Source organism: Lutra lutra, chromosome 12 (assembly GCF_902655055.1).
Source record: "Lutra lutra chromosome 12, mLutLut1.2, whole genome shotgun sequence".
In the NCBI taxonomy this organism is placed as follows: domain Eukaryota; kingdom Metazoa; phylum Chordata; class Mammalia; order Carnivora; family Mustelidae; genus Lutra; species Lutra lutra.
In genome coordinates, this window is record NC_062289.1 from 81,686,942 (window position 1) to 81,702,002 (window position 15,061).

The following is a 15,061-nucleotide window of genomic DNA, read 5'->3' on the forward strand; positions in this document are numbered from 1 at the left end:
GACAGCCCGCCACAGAAACGGGGCTCTGGCTCTGATCAACGCCTGATCGGTTAGAACCAGCCTTCCTCCCCCCACCCCTGCCCAGATGACATATGTCTTCACAGCCCCGGGCATTACCCACCATGTGTGCAGTTGTTCTAGCTATAGTTTTAATTTACATTTCCTAATGCCCCATGCTGTTGATGTTTCTCGTTGTTTGAAGCAGGAGGGTAGGCTGGACCCAGTTTTATATCTATGTATGAATACTTCCTCATCTATAGACCCCTTGCCCTGGAGAGTCTCTCCTCCTTGGAGGAAGCCTGTAGATGTGGTAAAAAGCATGAACTTTGGAGTAAGATGCGGTTTTGAACCCTGCGTCCATCACCCAGTCCATGGATAGCCCTGGAAAAGTGACCACATCTGGAAACTGGGGAAACTGGAAATAAAAGCATGGCCGACCTCAGCAGTTTGTGAGGATTAAATGGGATCACATCCGTGGGCAAAATGCAGACCAGAGAGCACACACTCTAGAAGTTCCACAGGTAGCATTTTCCCCTGTGGGCACATTTCTCGACATACGTGACCCGCTGCATGTGTAACCACAAGATCAGCCATGGGACCTTCCAGCGGAGCCCCATGGTGCATTCCTAGCAGGAAGAGTTCAGATGATTTTCACCCAAAGTGAAGTTTACGCTATAGCTTGAGGGAAGAGTTTCATAGTGCAGGCCTGCTCAGGAACCTAACCCAAATGTGACATAAGGGATATTGCTCCTCTGAGAACTGCTGTCTGCAGAACGCACCACACCCCAGAATGCACGGAGCAGAGTATCTGAATTACAGTGATGCCATGAAGCAGAAAAGACAGAGGCAGTTAGAATTCTAAGATCCTCCTCAAGCCTTCGAGCAAGAAGGCATCTGAACACTTACTGCTGAAATGACATAGGTGGGTCTATGCTCTTGCCCTTGAACTGGTTAACTGGAAGGTATCATTTGGTTGAGCCAAAGAGTCCATGACAGCTCTTGCAACTACAGACGGGCAAGGCCAAAATCAGCCTGGGACAGTCACACTCGATTCTCCGTAGAACCAACTCCATCTCAGTTCCGAGGGCCACAGCAGCCAGGCTGACTCTCAGGACAGGCAGAATGCCACAGCTGCCTCCCCAAGCCATCGCATCTCAGAAAGTTCCCCAAATTCAGAAGACCTGGGGAGAGGAGAAGAGGGCTGATGGAGAACTTATTGTCACTTACAGACACCGTGGTGTCACTCAATCTCAACCCCAAGTAGGAAAGCAACCAGAAAGATGTCCCATGGCCCCGCCATGCGGGAGGTCGCCAGCCAGGCAATGATACGTATGGGGGGCAAGAAAGCACCTCCCCCTGGATTCATTGTGCCTGCAAAGGAGCACTTAGAGAAATTAACCATAATGGTAAGAGAAACTGACTTACAGAAAGGAAAAAAAAAAAGAGAGATTCTCAGAGAGAAAGGTAAACTTAAAAGCTGTCAAAGGATACACAGCATTTTGTATTTCTGCCTTATTAATACTTATTAACTCCAGGGAGAAGCAAAGCCCCCGAAGGAGACCCACCACACCCCTCTCAGCTGCAAAATGACATCACCTGTGATCTGTTTACAACTGTTCTGCTCTGCAAACCTTAGCAACAATTACAGACGTCCTTAAGATAAAGCGCATAGAGTGCCCTGGTAGCTCCTATCCAGAGGATAAGGGGAAACAAAGAAACTCGCATTTAGATCCATTTACACGATCTGTTACACAGGACTGCCACGGGGCGGCCCTAGCTCTAACCAACAAATTGGGATTTTTAACTTGTGCCTGCCTTCCAGAAATGGTGACTGAAAGAGAAAATAAATTGTGCTTTAATGCCGGGGACTTAGGAAACCGTCCTTGTTTTGGCTGCTTGGTACTGTTGGAAAATGTTTCCTAGAGCAAATGTGGCCTCACGGACGGTGGAGAAAATCTCATGGGAAACACGGATCGGAGCTCACAGTTGGAAGGCGTGGAAGATGATACTCAGTTCTTGATACCAGCACAATGGCACGCGATTCCCGAATGGAAGTAAAAGAAAGAACCATGAGCCTTTTCCTTCTGCCCAAGCTCCTCAATTTCTAGACAGCCATTTCATTCAAGATTTGCAGTTGGAGTATTTCCACTGAAAAATGGCATGAAATGAAACCAGCCCAGAGGATCTTATCATTTCAATGGGGAAATAAAGTAGAGACAAAACAGGGACAGCAGCGTTGGTGAGGCCCTGCCCCGACTCAGGGCGCCTCGTGCAAGTAACGAGGTGTCCCTGTGGCTTCTCCTGGAAAGCCTCTGTCCTCCCACTCTGGTTGGCAGAATACTGTCCCCCCGGAATATCCCAACCGTGGTCCCTGAAACTACGAATATGCCAGGTTACATGGCAAAGCAGAGGGAAGGCTGCCGATGCTATTACAGTTACTAGGGAGATGACCTTAAGAGGGAGACATGAGCCTGGATCACCCTGGGGGTCCCAATGTAATCAGAAGGTCCTTAAATGCAGGAGAGGCAGAAGAGCCAGGCCTATGACACCGGCTTTGGAGATGGAAAAGATGAGGAGTGTGGGCGCCCTGCAGAAGGTGCAAGGACAGGGAAATGAGCACCCTTACAGAGTTCCCTTTGGGATGAGCAAGACGAAGAACTATGAAAAGGCCTTCCTAAAATAAGAAGACCTTCAAGAAGGAAACACTAAAGACACCCAGAGGTGCTTCAGCCAATGGTGGATTTGCTCTTGGTATCCTACTAGAGTAGGACCTGAGGAATCGATCTGGAATGTCAATCCATGGAATTTGTTCTTGGAATCCTAGAGGGGGACCTGGGGAATGTCAATCCATGGAATCTGTCCTCAGAATCCTAGAGGGGGACCTGGGGAATGTCAATCCATGGAATCTGTCCTCAGAATCCTAGAGGGGGACCTGGGGAACCAATCTGGAATGTCAAGGGCCACTCTATTCTCCCTCCCTCAAGGATTCTGGCTTTTGTTGCCTGAGATTTAGTCAAATATCCATCTCAATTTTCCTACATGCTTATGTATTTATTTAACAGGACAGTGGAGAGAATCACTTAAGAACATGGATTGAAGCCCCAGGACTCAAAGTAACTTCAACTTTCTGTGCCTCAGTGTCCCCACCTATAAATGGGAATGCTACTACTCTCTATGTCATCAGAGTGCTGTGCAGGTCAAAAAACCCTACCTAGGGGCGCCTGGGTGGCTCAGTGGGTTAAGCCGCTGCCTTCGGCTCAGGTCATGATCTCGGAGTCCTGGGATTGAGCCCCGCATCGGGCTCTCTGCTCTCTCGGGGAGCCTGCTTCCTCCTCTCTCTCTGCCTGCCTCTCTGCCTGCTTGTGATCTCTCTGTCAAATAAATAAATAAAATCTTTAAAAAAAAAAAAAAAAAAACCTACCTAGCAGGAGGCACCAGCTTAGCACATGGCAATCCCTAAGTACATGCTTTGAAGCTCCCAAAATTATAGGGAGGAAAAAAAAACCAGGAACTAGCTTCCAAATACCACAGTTACACACTTCAACTTAACAAAATGATTAAATCAGATCATTCTTAAACCAAAAAGCTAATTTGGAAATTTAATTATTTTGAAGGACAGGTCCCCCGTGGCTTCCTTATTCCATGATGCTGGAGTAGGAGAAAAAGTTAATAGCTTTCTAATTATATCAACTTTTCTGTTTTAAAAACCCGGTTCTCATTTATTTGTCTGTCAAGGGATTATCAAGCAGGTTGCTTTATGCTCTTAATTCACAAAGCAGAAATAAATTAGTGCAAGTGTATTAGATCATGGTCCTTTAAATCACTCCTTTTTAAGTTGAAGCGATTAAACTCATTCATTTTTATGGAAATTGTTAATAAACCCATTTATCAGAAATTTGACTTTATTAAGTTAGCCTAGTCTTCATGAAATAACTCAAGGAAGATTCTACAGCCCCTGCCTCCTATCTGCACACCTGACTTTACTTCAATGGCAAAACCGATGACAAGAAAACAACAAGGAACTCATCCAAGAGGGGTCAAAAGGCAGGATCTCGACTTTCTTATGGCTGAATAATTCCACCGACACGCGAAGCCTAAACAGACCTAACCTGCAGAAACAGGGAATGGATTAGTGGTTGCCAGAGGTAGTGGGGGGAGGGCGGCAGAGGGAAGAGGGTGGGGAGGGGTAGGTGAAGGCGGTCAAAGGACACCCTTCTGGTTATAGGATGAATGCGTGCCGGGGATAAGACATTCAGCACGGTGACTACAGTTCACAATACTTTCCTGCATATCTGAAAGTTGCTAATAGAGTTTAGAAATTTTCAGTACACACACACACACACACACACAAAACTTATAACGATATAAATGATGAATATGTTGATAACCTAATCATGGTCATCATTGTGCAATACAGTGGTTCCCCTTCTCTGTGCGTTCCAAGACCCCCAGCGGATGCCTGAATCATGAGTAGTACCAAACTCGCCGTATATACATGCTTTTTCCTACGTATACAGACGTGCGATAAGGTTTAGTTTCTACATCAGGCACAGTAGGAGTTTAACAACAGGAACAAAGAATGAAATTGAACGATGATAGCAACATGCTCTAATGAAAGTTAAGTGCGTGAGCTCTCTGTCTCTCAGAGTAGCTTCCAGACTCACCCTTCTTCTTACAATGACGGTGTGGATGACAAAATGCCCGCGTGATGAGAAGTGAGGTGAATAACATAGCCATGTGTGATGCTGCATTTGGCTGCGAGTGACCCCACAGAGCCCCAGAAGGAGCATCACCAGCTTCCAGACTCCGGTGGATCGCAGGTGACCGACACCATGGAAAGCGAAACTGCAGATAAAGAGGGAAGCACTAGGGTATGTACGTATATAAAATCGATATGGTTTATACCTGAAACTTACACAATACGATAGGTCAACTCTATCTCAATAAAGCTATAAAAGGAAGAAGAAAAAAATCTGAATGTAATAGCTACCTATGAGGTACCACTTGAAATTACGGTTCTAAATTCTTTTTCCCATTCACACTTTCCCACATGGCCCCCTGAGCACACTGTGGTGAAATGTCATGGGGCAAGATGACAAGACCCATTCGTCCAGTAACGGCCTCTGGCTCTAGATCTTGGAGATAAAAGCCTTGAAGACAATACTTCCTGCTCTTATGGACATTGTCTTGTTGTGAGTGTGACCTAAATCCAGGTGTCTACAGGTGAGGAAGTGACCAATGCCATGAGGAAGTTAGAGGGTGAGTAGCTAGACAGCCATGGAACCTGGACAGCCAAGATGAGAGAGGACGTACCTTGAGGACTCCCATGTGCAAGGTTCCACACTGTCTTGCACATTCTTCAAGAACCCAGGAAGGCAGAGGCGTGGCTGAACCGGTGGACGGAGCCACGGCACAAGCACGTTTCATGAGCACGGACTAGCAGAGAGGGGCCCCTCAGCTGACAACAGGGTCGGAAACAGTAGGGACCAGAGTCTAAGGTCTGCACTTTTCATATTCAGAACTGACAAAACAATAGGTAAATCACATCCCTTAAATCCACCCATTTCCTTGGCGATCCCTAGTCCTTAGGAGAATAAGAGACCGGGATCTACAGGAAGGTTTGACTGGAAGAATTTTCTCATTCTTCTGTTGTCTGTTGGCTAACCACACTGGGTACCTGGGAGGGGCTGGGTGTAGGCAGATAAGTCATGATGGAAATGGAGCCCCGGAAACTGGGCTTAAAAATAACGTGTGCATGAGGGAGCCTGGGCAGCTCAGTCAGTTAAGCGTCTACCTTCGGCTCAGGTCATGATCTGTGGGTCCTGGGATTGAGCTCCGCATCGGGATCCCTGCTCCACATGGAGCCTGCTTCTCCCTCTGTCTCTGCCTCTCTCTCTGTCTCTCACGAATAAATAAATAAAATCTTAAAAAAAAAAATAGGTGTGTGCATGCACTTAGTTCAGGAATGTAGAAATCACTGAATTTCATTGCTTGATGTCCCTCTAAGAGATCAATCAACTTTTACCCCAGGTTCTGTATTCATTATTCCCTCCTCCTGGAATGTTCTTCCAAAATGTCTTTTTGCTTTTCCTTCCAAAATTTGTAAGGGTGACTCCTAATTGTTCAAGTTTCTGCGAATACGTCAGCATCTTCAGAAGGCTTCCCCTGGCCATCCTCCCTGAAGGAAACTCCCCGGTATTTTTCAACCAAATCCCCCAAATTCATTTGCCTCATAAACTTTACAGGGGGCTTGACGTATCTTAGGCCTATATTCTGCTTTCTCTCTCTAGACTATAAGCTCCTGCACATCAGGAGTCTGGTCTAGTCCCATTTTTGCTGCTGTAATCCTAGTGCCTAGAAGAGAGCCCAGAGCACGCCTTTTACATCTGTTGAATCAGTAAACGAACTTAGTTACATCCTAGATGAGTAGACGGGGGTCCACAAATGTTAAATATCTTGACCAGACCACAAAGGTCACAGGTGGCAGGGCTGGGAGACAAATGTGTGACACGTGATAGTTAACGTACTTGAGTTTGTGCACTCCTGGGGGAGAAAACCCTCACATTTGGAGTTTTTTTTCCTTTTACATTCGGATCCTTGATGCTTGTAATGACTTGAATACTGATGATGTGGAGACGCAGAGAGATGTCAAAAATGCATTTTTTTCAAGTCTTGCCGCCCGGGAAGAAATTAACATTGAGGATTTTCTGCGTCACTAACATTTCACCTCCACAAGAGGTTTTAGGAACTCTCCTCTCCCACAAACGACATTAGCAATTTAGGAAATGACTTAAAATAAAAGGGCATTTCCGAATATTGCCAATAACAGTTAGCAAATCTCATTAATGAGATACCCTGATGTGGAAATCACTACAATTCTTTTTCACAGCAAAATACTGTAATTAAGCCATTGTGTGTCTGTGTTATTTAGCAAACGAATAATCACACTAAGCCCTTGAGGCTTCCTGCTCCTTTGGAGCATCAGGCTAATACCCTTGCAGTCTTGTCTGGAACTCAATTTAATGAGCAATCTATTCTGAGCCGTGCTCAAGGCAATTGACTGCTTTCTACAAGGAGGTATTAGAGCAACAGCAAAACTACCCAGTGAACTGCAGGCCGTAAAACAGGAAGGACAACGGGTATCCACTTAGACCGCATCGGCTTCTGGAACACAGCGGGCTGGGGATCCAACGACGGCCACCGCGTATCTTGCGTGTGCCAGTCTCCGTGTGGGACGGCAGGGAGGTTCCCTGCTCCGGGAAGAGCACGGCCTGCGACATTTACAAAAAGCACAACATCCACTTGGAACGACAATGACAACAGCAGCATCTGGGCGGCACCCAATGTCTGCTAGAAGTCCACAGAGAAGTTAAAGAGGTGTGCGCTGGGCTGAAGACCCGGATGACATCCGGACCTCCCCCACCGTCCCCGAACAGCGCAGACTGAGCTGCGCTCATTCACTAGCAGGTGGGCTTTTTTCGATAAATACAGTAGTCTGTCAAAGTATTTTCTCCCCTTATTAATGTCTTCTTTTTCCCTACCTTACTTTACTATAAGAATACACTACATGATATGTACAATGGGCAAAATCTGGGCTAATGCACTGCTTATGTGAGGGGTAAGAACTCTGGTCAACTGTGGGCTGTTAGTAGTTAAGATTCTGGGAAGTCAAAAGTGGTACTCACATTTTCAACTGCAGCCCCCTCCATGTCCAAAGGCCGGTGGTAATGGAGTCCTGTTAGGGGCTAGCCTCACACAGACACAACACCAACCAAGGCAGAGGATGGTACAAAGAACGAAGAAGGCACCCCCCCCCCCCCAAAGACTGGCCTGAACTGGTCCTAAGAAAGGGACCATAACAAGGCTTGTTTTCAGTATCCATCTACGTAGTCAGTCCCAGGGACCGGGGACTGACAAGTAAAAGAGATGACCACGAGGTGACAGTTCCACGCAAGATGTCTCTCCAAGTGCAGCTTGGAGAGGATTGCATTTGGGGAAGCCCCTCGCAGCCGGAGACCTTCCAGAAGCTTCGAGCGGTGGCCACCACGCAGGAGGACAGGGGACAGGGAGGGGAGGCTGCGAGGAGCTCCTGTCTGAGTCAGAGCTGCCCGGTGGGGGGAGCCAGTGTGAGAGCAGGCCACCTCCCACCAGCTCTCAGCCCCACAGGGAGGGGAAGCAGAAACGAAAGGATTGGAAGACCCCAGAGAATCCCCCCGGCACAGTCTGGAATGGCCCTTCACGCAGCCACCAGAGGCTCAGCTCCTTATAGGAAAGGAGCCAACAAGTCAACCACATCTGTGTGATGTTTCCCTCCTCTTAAAACATGTTCCGAAGCCATAATGGCAAAAATGTGCATTTGTGACGAAGCTAGACATGATAAACAGATATTGGCACGACAATGTACACATTTTAGTATGCTAGAAGTAACTCAAAATTTACAGAATAAAATCAAAACCAAATTTCAGCTGAGGAGAAAGCCTTTTGCTTTGAAGATAATGCAGGGCACAAGGATGACCCGTGGTGGGGCCGGAAGTAACCACCTTTTTCTTTTTTTTTCCAGTTTGCCTCTGATGTTGCTTTGTGTCTTAGCAGTGGACGGTTTGCCTGGCCTTCCTGGCTCACTAAGGGTGGCACCTGTCCAGGACTGGATCTGTGGCTTGTCTCCATCACCACAAAGTCTCCCATTTCCTATCGACTACGTCCCCACCACCAGAGACCTAAAGCTCCCACACACATCAGCTCCTGTCAAACAGCATTGTCTCCTGGAGTCTTCAAAATAGGTTAAGTTCTTAGAAAGCCTTACTAAAGGCGAATGCAGTTGAATATTACAGCAGAGTTGAGTGTTCATAAGGTTAAAAAAAAGTATAAGGTTAAAAAAAAAGTAAAAAATTAACGTAAGGTTTAAAAAAAAGGTAAAAAAAAGTAAAAGGAAAAAAAAGAAAGAAAAAAATGAGTCACTGTTTAAAAAAAAAAAAAATCAACTCTGAATATGCCTTAGGTCAGACACAAAGCACCTAACCCATAGCTCTTGGGAGGGAAGGACCACACTCCCTCCAGACCCTGAGACCCCAGTGTTGCACACGTGGGAGATGCCTGGGCCCTGAGCATCTGAGCAAACTGCGACTCACCCAGGAGAGCCCCTTCGCCTTGCCTGTGCTCCGGCTCCCCACAGCAGATGCTTCAGAGTGAACAGCTCGTGGAATTATATTTAAACTATTATTTTGGTCTCCCCCTTTTGCACAAGTGCCTACAAGTAAATGTGTGTGTGTAGCCTAGGACTCTGTGTGCCTTGTCAGCCAGAGTAGCAGAGTCCCCAAAATTCCAGGACTGGGGGCACATTCCCCCCGCACTCCAGGAGCGACAGAGCCCTTCAGACAACACCCCCCAGGGGGGCAGAAAGAGCATGACCCTTCTCCCAGTGAGCTGATCGAGGACATCTGGGGACCTAGAGGTTCGGGAGGAGCCGAGCCCCGTGCACTAGGCCTCCGTGTCCGGTGGGTGGAAGGTAGGGCAGAGGAAGAGAGAGAAGAGCGCCCTCACGCACAGGGGAAGAGGACTGGGATTTACTGAGGGCCTCCCAGGTGCCAGAGGACTTCTCTGGATGGACTCACTTGGCCTTCACAAGACATCGGAGCTGGGCGGCCTTGGCATTCTAAGTGCAGGCCGCCACCCCACGGAATGGGCCCCAGGGAATGTCTAGGCTCGGGGCTCTTGCCCTCCCTTCCTCCTCCCACGACAGGAAATGCTTCCAAGTCTTTGCACATCCTGCTGCTTCTCAGCCTCAAGTTAAACTTTGCATCAGCGCTGCCTGCCGAAAGTCACACCCTCCCAGGGGTGATTGGGGCCTCTCCAGGTGACCTCCTCCCAGGACAATCTTCCCGGCAGTTCTGCACCCAGTCTGGCCTCTCCACTCTCACAATGGGCCTCCAGCTAATAGAGAACCCTTGCTTCTGCTCCAACGCCAGAAGAATTTCTGGATTCAGAAACCCCTGCGAACAGAGACTGCAGAAAGATGGGTTTCCAAAGAAGATAGCAGCATGCGGTTTTCTGCTTCCTTGTGTCTTGAGCTGGGATTAGAATAGAACCCAGTGGGTGGGATCTTTTAAAAATGTGTCTTAGGGCTCTGCTATTCTTCCAGAATCTGGAAGCACACACTCTCCTTTCTGGGGACAACCGCTGGGTTTTTCACTCAGTGCCCGTTCCAATGGGGAGGTCGAGGCAGGCTCCGTAGATGGTTTCTGGCCATACAAGATGACGCCATTCATTTCCTTTGCGGATTGCTACCCAATGGCACAGACAGAAATCATGCAAGAAACAGCCTCCTGTCTGTGCTATCTGGTGGCACGGGACAAGGAGGGAGACAAGATACTGAAATGCAAATTGTCTCATACTGATGTTACTTGGGTTAAAGGTTTTTGTTTGTCTCCTCCAAAAACCTTCTGTCCCATCTAAAGAAAATAAAGAACTCATGCTCACAAACCAAAATGACCACGATTTGTAGTATCCTTTCTTTTTTAAAAACATTTATAGCTCACTCAGTCCTAGAGTCCAACAAACTATGCATTTTCTTTTTATCTTATTTTACAAGGATTTATTCTGTGCAGGGGTGGGGTGGGGGGTACATACAGAGATGTCGATCCCAACATTATTCCCCACAGCAGCAAATCATGAAACAAGGTAACCAAAAGAGAATTATGAGGTTTTATAGGGTAACTTTCATACCGTGGGAGAGATTTTCTTCCATGGTTAAAATGAGATGCATGAGAAGGACACAGAGCTGTGTGTTGGGGTGATGTCTGGAGGCTCTGCAGCCACACTGAGATCATGAGGGAGTCAGTTTACTGGTGTGCTGGAATGCAAAGACCAAGGAAAGCCTCCAGGTGTCATCGTTTTGCTGCAGAATTCAGCAGCCGTGGAACTACCTCTGGCTTCCTCCTTTAAGAGATAACAACAGTCCCTGTCCTTTCAGCTACCGTGAATCAGTGAAAGCAAGCTACAGAATTCTGGGCTCTTTTCCACGTATTTTTCACTTGAGTTCTGAACGTGCTCAGCAGCAGACACTGGACAGCATACACACAAGGTGGCAGACTTACTGTCTCTTCCACAGCTGGTCTGGATATAGATCTCGAAACTGGCATCAGGTTGCTTGGTCACTTTCTTCTCTTTGAAGTAGCACTTGAAAAGGAGGCAGAAGACAGTTCTGCACGAAGTCTGGCTCATCTAGTCTCCCAGCAAGGTAGCACCCTTGTTTCCCTCACCAGTAAGGGCAAGCCCAGCGCGCGGGTCTTGATTCACTCGCTCATTCATTCGCACAGTCGTTGATTACGTGTCACTTTCCTTCCACACTGTGAACTTCAAGGTTCTTATTGTTAGAGAAGAACAGAGAGCAGATTGGAACGGACCCCAAACATAATGCACTGCGGGTCCTGAATGTTTTAGCGCAGGAGAGGGCCTTGCCCGCAGTGGCTCATTGGCAGGACATTGTTTGCAGCCCCCAGAAGATGCGTGCTCAATAAATGGGGTAGGTGTGCCTGGGTGGTTCAGGGACTTGAGCATCCAACTCTTGGTTTCAGCTCAGGTCATGATCTCAGAGTCGTGAGATCGAGCCCTGCATCAGGCTCTGAGCTGAGCCTGGAGCCTACTTAAGATTCTCTCCCATCCCTCTGCCCCACCTACCCCCACCACTCTCTCCCTCTCTAAAATAAGTAAATAAATCTTTGAAAATGAATAAACAGGGTAGACAGAAAGCCCAGAGGATTCCGTGGATGGCTTCCACGACAAAGGTAACAACTTCTCTTGCCTGTTGAATACTGTGAGGCAAAGCTCCAATGACTTTTTTCTGCTTCTGAGTTTAACCCAGAATTGACCCCCATAAACTCCCAGAATGATGATTGAGAGAGAGAAGAAAGCACACAAACTAGAAATGCAAAGCTCATCTGACTTACCATTCTGAAGACCTGAGATACCTTTGGTCTTAGCAAAGGTCCAATGCCTGGCGTTCCACCTGCAACATAGACACGTCTCAGCACAAAGGGCCAATTACTGCAAGGCCAGCGTCCCACCCCTGCTTTGCACGTGACATATACATCTCACTCCTGTTTCATTAATCATTTCTGTTTTCTCTATTCCGGTCTTCAAATCTGTACTGAAAAACATAATCATAGTAATCATAAATTTGAAAAACATTAGCAAAATCTTCTTGACGACAAACAGGAGTTCAAGTCACTTTTGCCACCTTTAAGAGCATTCAGTCGTTTGTGGATAAAAGGCAGGAAGGACAAAAGTCTATACCCTAGCAGCCCAGCCCTGTCATGGAGCCATCGGGAAGCCCAGGGACTGAGCAGAGGAACCCGTTACCTGTTGAGTTGAAGGTGGGGAACCCGTTACCTGTGGAGTTGAAGGCACCATTTCACAAGTGCGCACTAGCTTGTACTCTGCTGGCGGGTCCTGTGGGCGTCTCCTTCTGCATGAGCACCTGGCGCTCACCTGCCTCAGGGTCGCGGTGTGGTGGTCCATGTGGGTGACGGTGTCTAAATGCTGCTATCTTCTGTTTCCCCTGGGACTTCCCACTGGTCTTCACAGTTGATGTTCACTGCCATTTTCTCTACTCCAGCGACTGCCTTCATGATGCTAATTGGATAAATTATCCAGAAAATCGTTCTGTTTCTAAAAAAGTGCTTTTAGATGAGAGCTGGTTGCTGGTGAGAAGCAATCTTGCCATGTCCCTTCTCCTCTGGGGGAGATGGGGAGGGGAGCAGTGAATGACTTGGCCTTGGAAAACTAAACCACTCTTGCTTTTACAAGTTCCCTGAAGCAGGAGCCCCAGCGTTTTGCCAAGGATGTTAGTTTTCTGTTTCATCAACGTGCTGGGAGCCAGATCGCTGTCTGCCCCGAGGTGAGGCAGGTGTGTCTGGGCAGGTGTGGATGGGATCTGCTCAGCCTGCTGTTCACCTGGAGGCGGGGAGGAGTCCCCATGAGATAGAGGGAGCATGCACGGCTGGGGGCTGGGGAAGCCCAGGGGACCGAGGAGGAAGGGGTGGCCCTGAGCACACAGGGAGAAGGGAAGGATGGGGCACGCCGCCCTCAGGAGAACTAGACACAACCCACCACTCCTTGGTGTAAGGCGTTCAATGCTCACTTCCTGAAAAAGACTCCAAGAAGTCAGATATCCCTACCATTTGGAAAAGACACCCAGCTGCCCTCTCGCTTCTTCCCCTGCTCTGAAAACAATCTTCACATTGCTGATTTTTATTGTTATTTTTAAATTTATGATTATTTTTGTCATTATTAGCACTCTACCACAGGACATCTCCCCGCAACCCACAGTAAGTCAGCATGACTTCGTCACCAATAACGCACCCGTGCAAAAATCACACAAGTTCACGTCTGTGTCGTCTAAGCAAGTCAAGGGCACGGGGCATGGGGCTCCACCATCGTCCAGGCCACAGGTGAGGAGAGGTCTCAAGCCTGATGGTCCAGTGCCCCACTGGTGACTTTGGCCTGTGAATTCCATCAACCCTTGTGTTGTCTAGGGCCCGCCCCTGGTCCTTGAGCACTGGGATGTCCAGGGAGTCTTGAGCTTGCCGGTGACGGAGAGAGGATGCTGAGCAGGCCCAGAGCCCAGACAGGAGTCCCTCTTAGCTGGACCAGGGGCAGGCAGCATCCTGCTGCTGGGGATGACTGCATTCTCTAGACTCGACCAAAGACCATCAAGGGACTGTTGTTCAGAGTCCTCTGGCTCCCTGGTGATGGTGACAAGTGCCAAGGCAGAGACTGACCCCCACCACCCTTTTTCCAACTCATGAGCAAAAACCGTCCCTCCCTGAGTGGTTCGATCTTTCTCCTTTACACTTATAACTGGAGTGCAAAAAGTGTCTGGAGCCTTTGTGTTTTATCTGGTGACTCATTAGCCGAGCCAAGCCTCTTCCCGTGAACCTCAGGAAAGGGACGATGGGAAGAAGCACGCCAAGCAGAAGTCTGAGATATCTGGTATTGGAAATGCTATTCTGATTCTGCTGAGGTTTTCATTCTTCGAGCTCTCAACAGGGTCTTACTTCCCGTCTGCTACTGTACATAAGGCACCCGAATAGGAAAATGTACTCTTGATCAAACAGAAGGTTCTTTCTAGAACATGTCTGTTTTGATCACTGTTCATTTTCCAAGGCTCACCTTGCCATGAGTACAGCAGATAAAAAACTGAGTGATGAAAGCTAAAGAGAAGAAAAATAAAAAGAGTAGGGGCGTCTGGGTGGCTCTGTCGTTAGGCGTCTGCCTTTGGCTCAGGTCATGATCCCAGAGCCCTGGGATTGAGCCCTGCATAGGGCTCCCTGCTCAGTGGGAAGCCTGCTTCTGCCTCTCCCACTCCCCCTGCTTGTGTTCCCTCTCTTGATGTGTCTCTCTCTGTCATATACATAAATAAAATTTTTAAAAAAGTAAACAAAGAATGATGTGTTAAACTGTCCATGAGGACCCTCTACTTGACTACCCAGTAGATGGAAAGCAGTCAACATGGCCAACGACTATGGACTTTGCCCCAGCCAAGTCAGCATGACTCTGCCCTCCGCAGTGCCTTCCGTGTATAATGACATCCTGATCCCACTTGAAAATCAAAGCACTAGATTTCATTGAGTACTTTTTACATGTGAAGCACTGTTCTAAACATTCTACATCTCCCTTCTCATTCAATCCTCCCCAGGTCTCCATGGTAGAGATGACATTACAATCCCCATTTGCCAGAGAAGGAAATGCATCTGAAATGTCCCCACAGAAGGAAATTGGATGGTGGTGATGACCAGGGAAGAAGAAGGTCGTACCCTGCTTTAGCAAGGGGAAGGTAGAAGAGTTCATCTTTGAACAGTAATAGACATTCTCCGGAAGTTAGTTACTGAAAATATATTGGTTAAAGTACACAGATGTAGTGACCAAAATATGCCATTTAATCCCAGACAGTCTACTTCTCAGAAACCTAATAAAGTTCACTATCCTGATGAGCTGGCATTAGGAAAAAATAGTTTTAGGCTTGGCAGTATTCACAGCAGTTGCCACACAAAATAAAATAAAC

General features: G+C 47.7%; 1 long non-coding RNA gene across 1 annotated transcript; it reads right to left on the reverse strand.

Moving 5' to 3' along the window:
• Positions 1-10,614: 10,614 nt before the first annotated feature.
• LOC125082568 (uncharacterized) lies at positions 10,615-14,143 on the reverse strand. Its single transcript, XR_007122015.1, has 3 exons — positions 12,388-14,143; positions 11,946-12,004; positions 10,615-11,352 (listed from the first exon to the last, which is right to left on the reverse strand). It is a non-coding gene; the product is annotated as an uncharacterized LOC125082568 (long non-coding RNA).
• Positions 14,144-15,061: the final 918 nt, after the last annotated feature.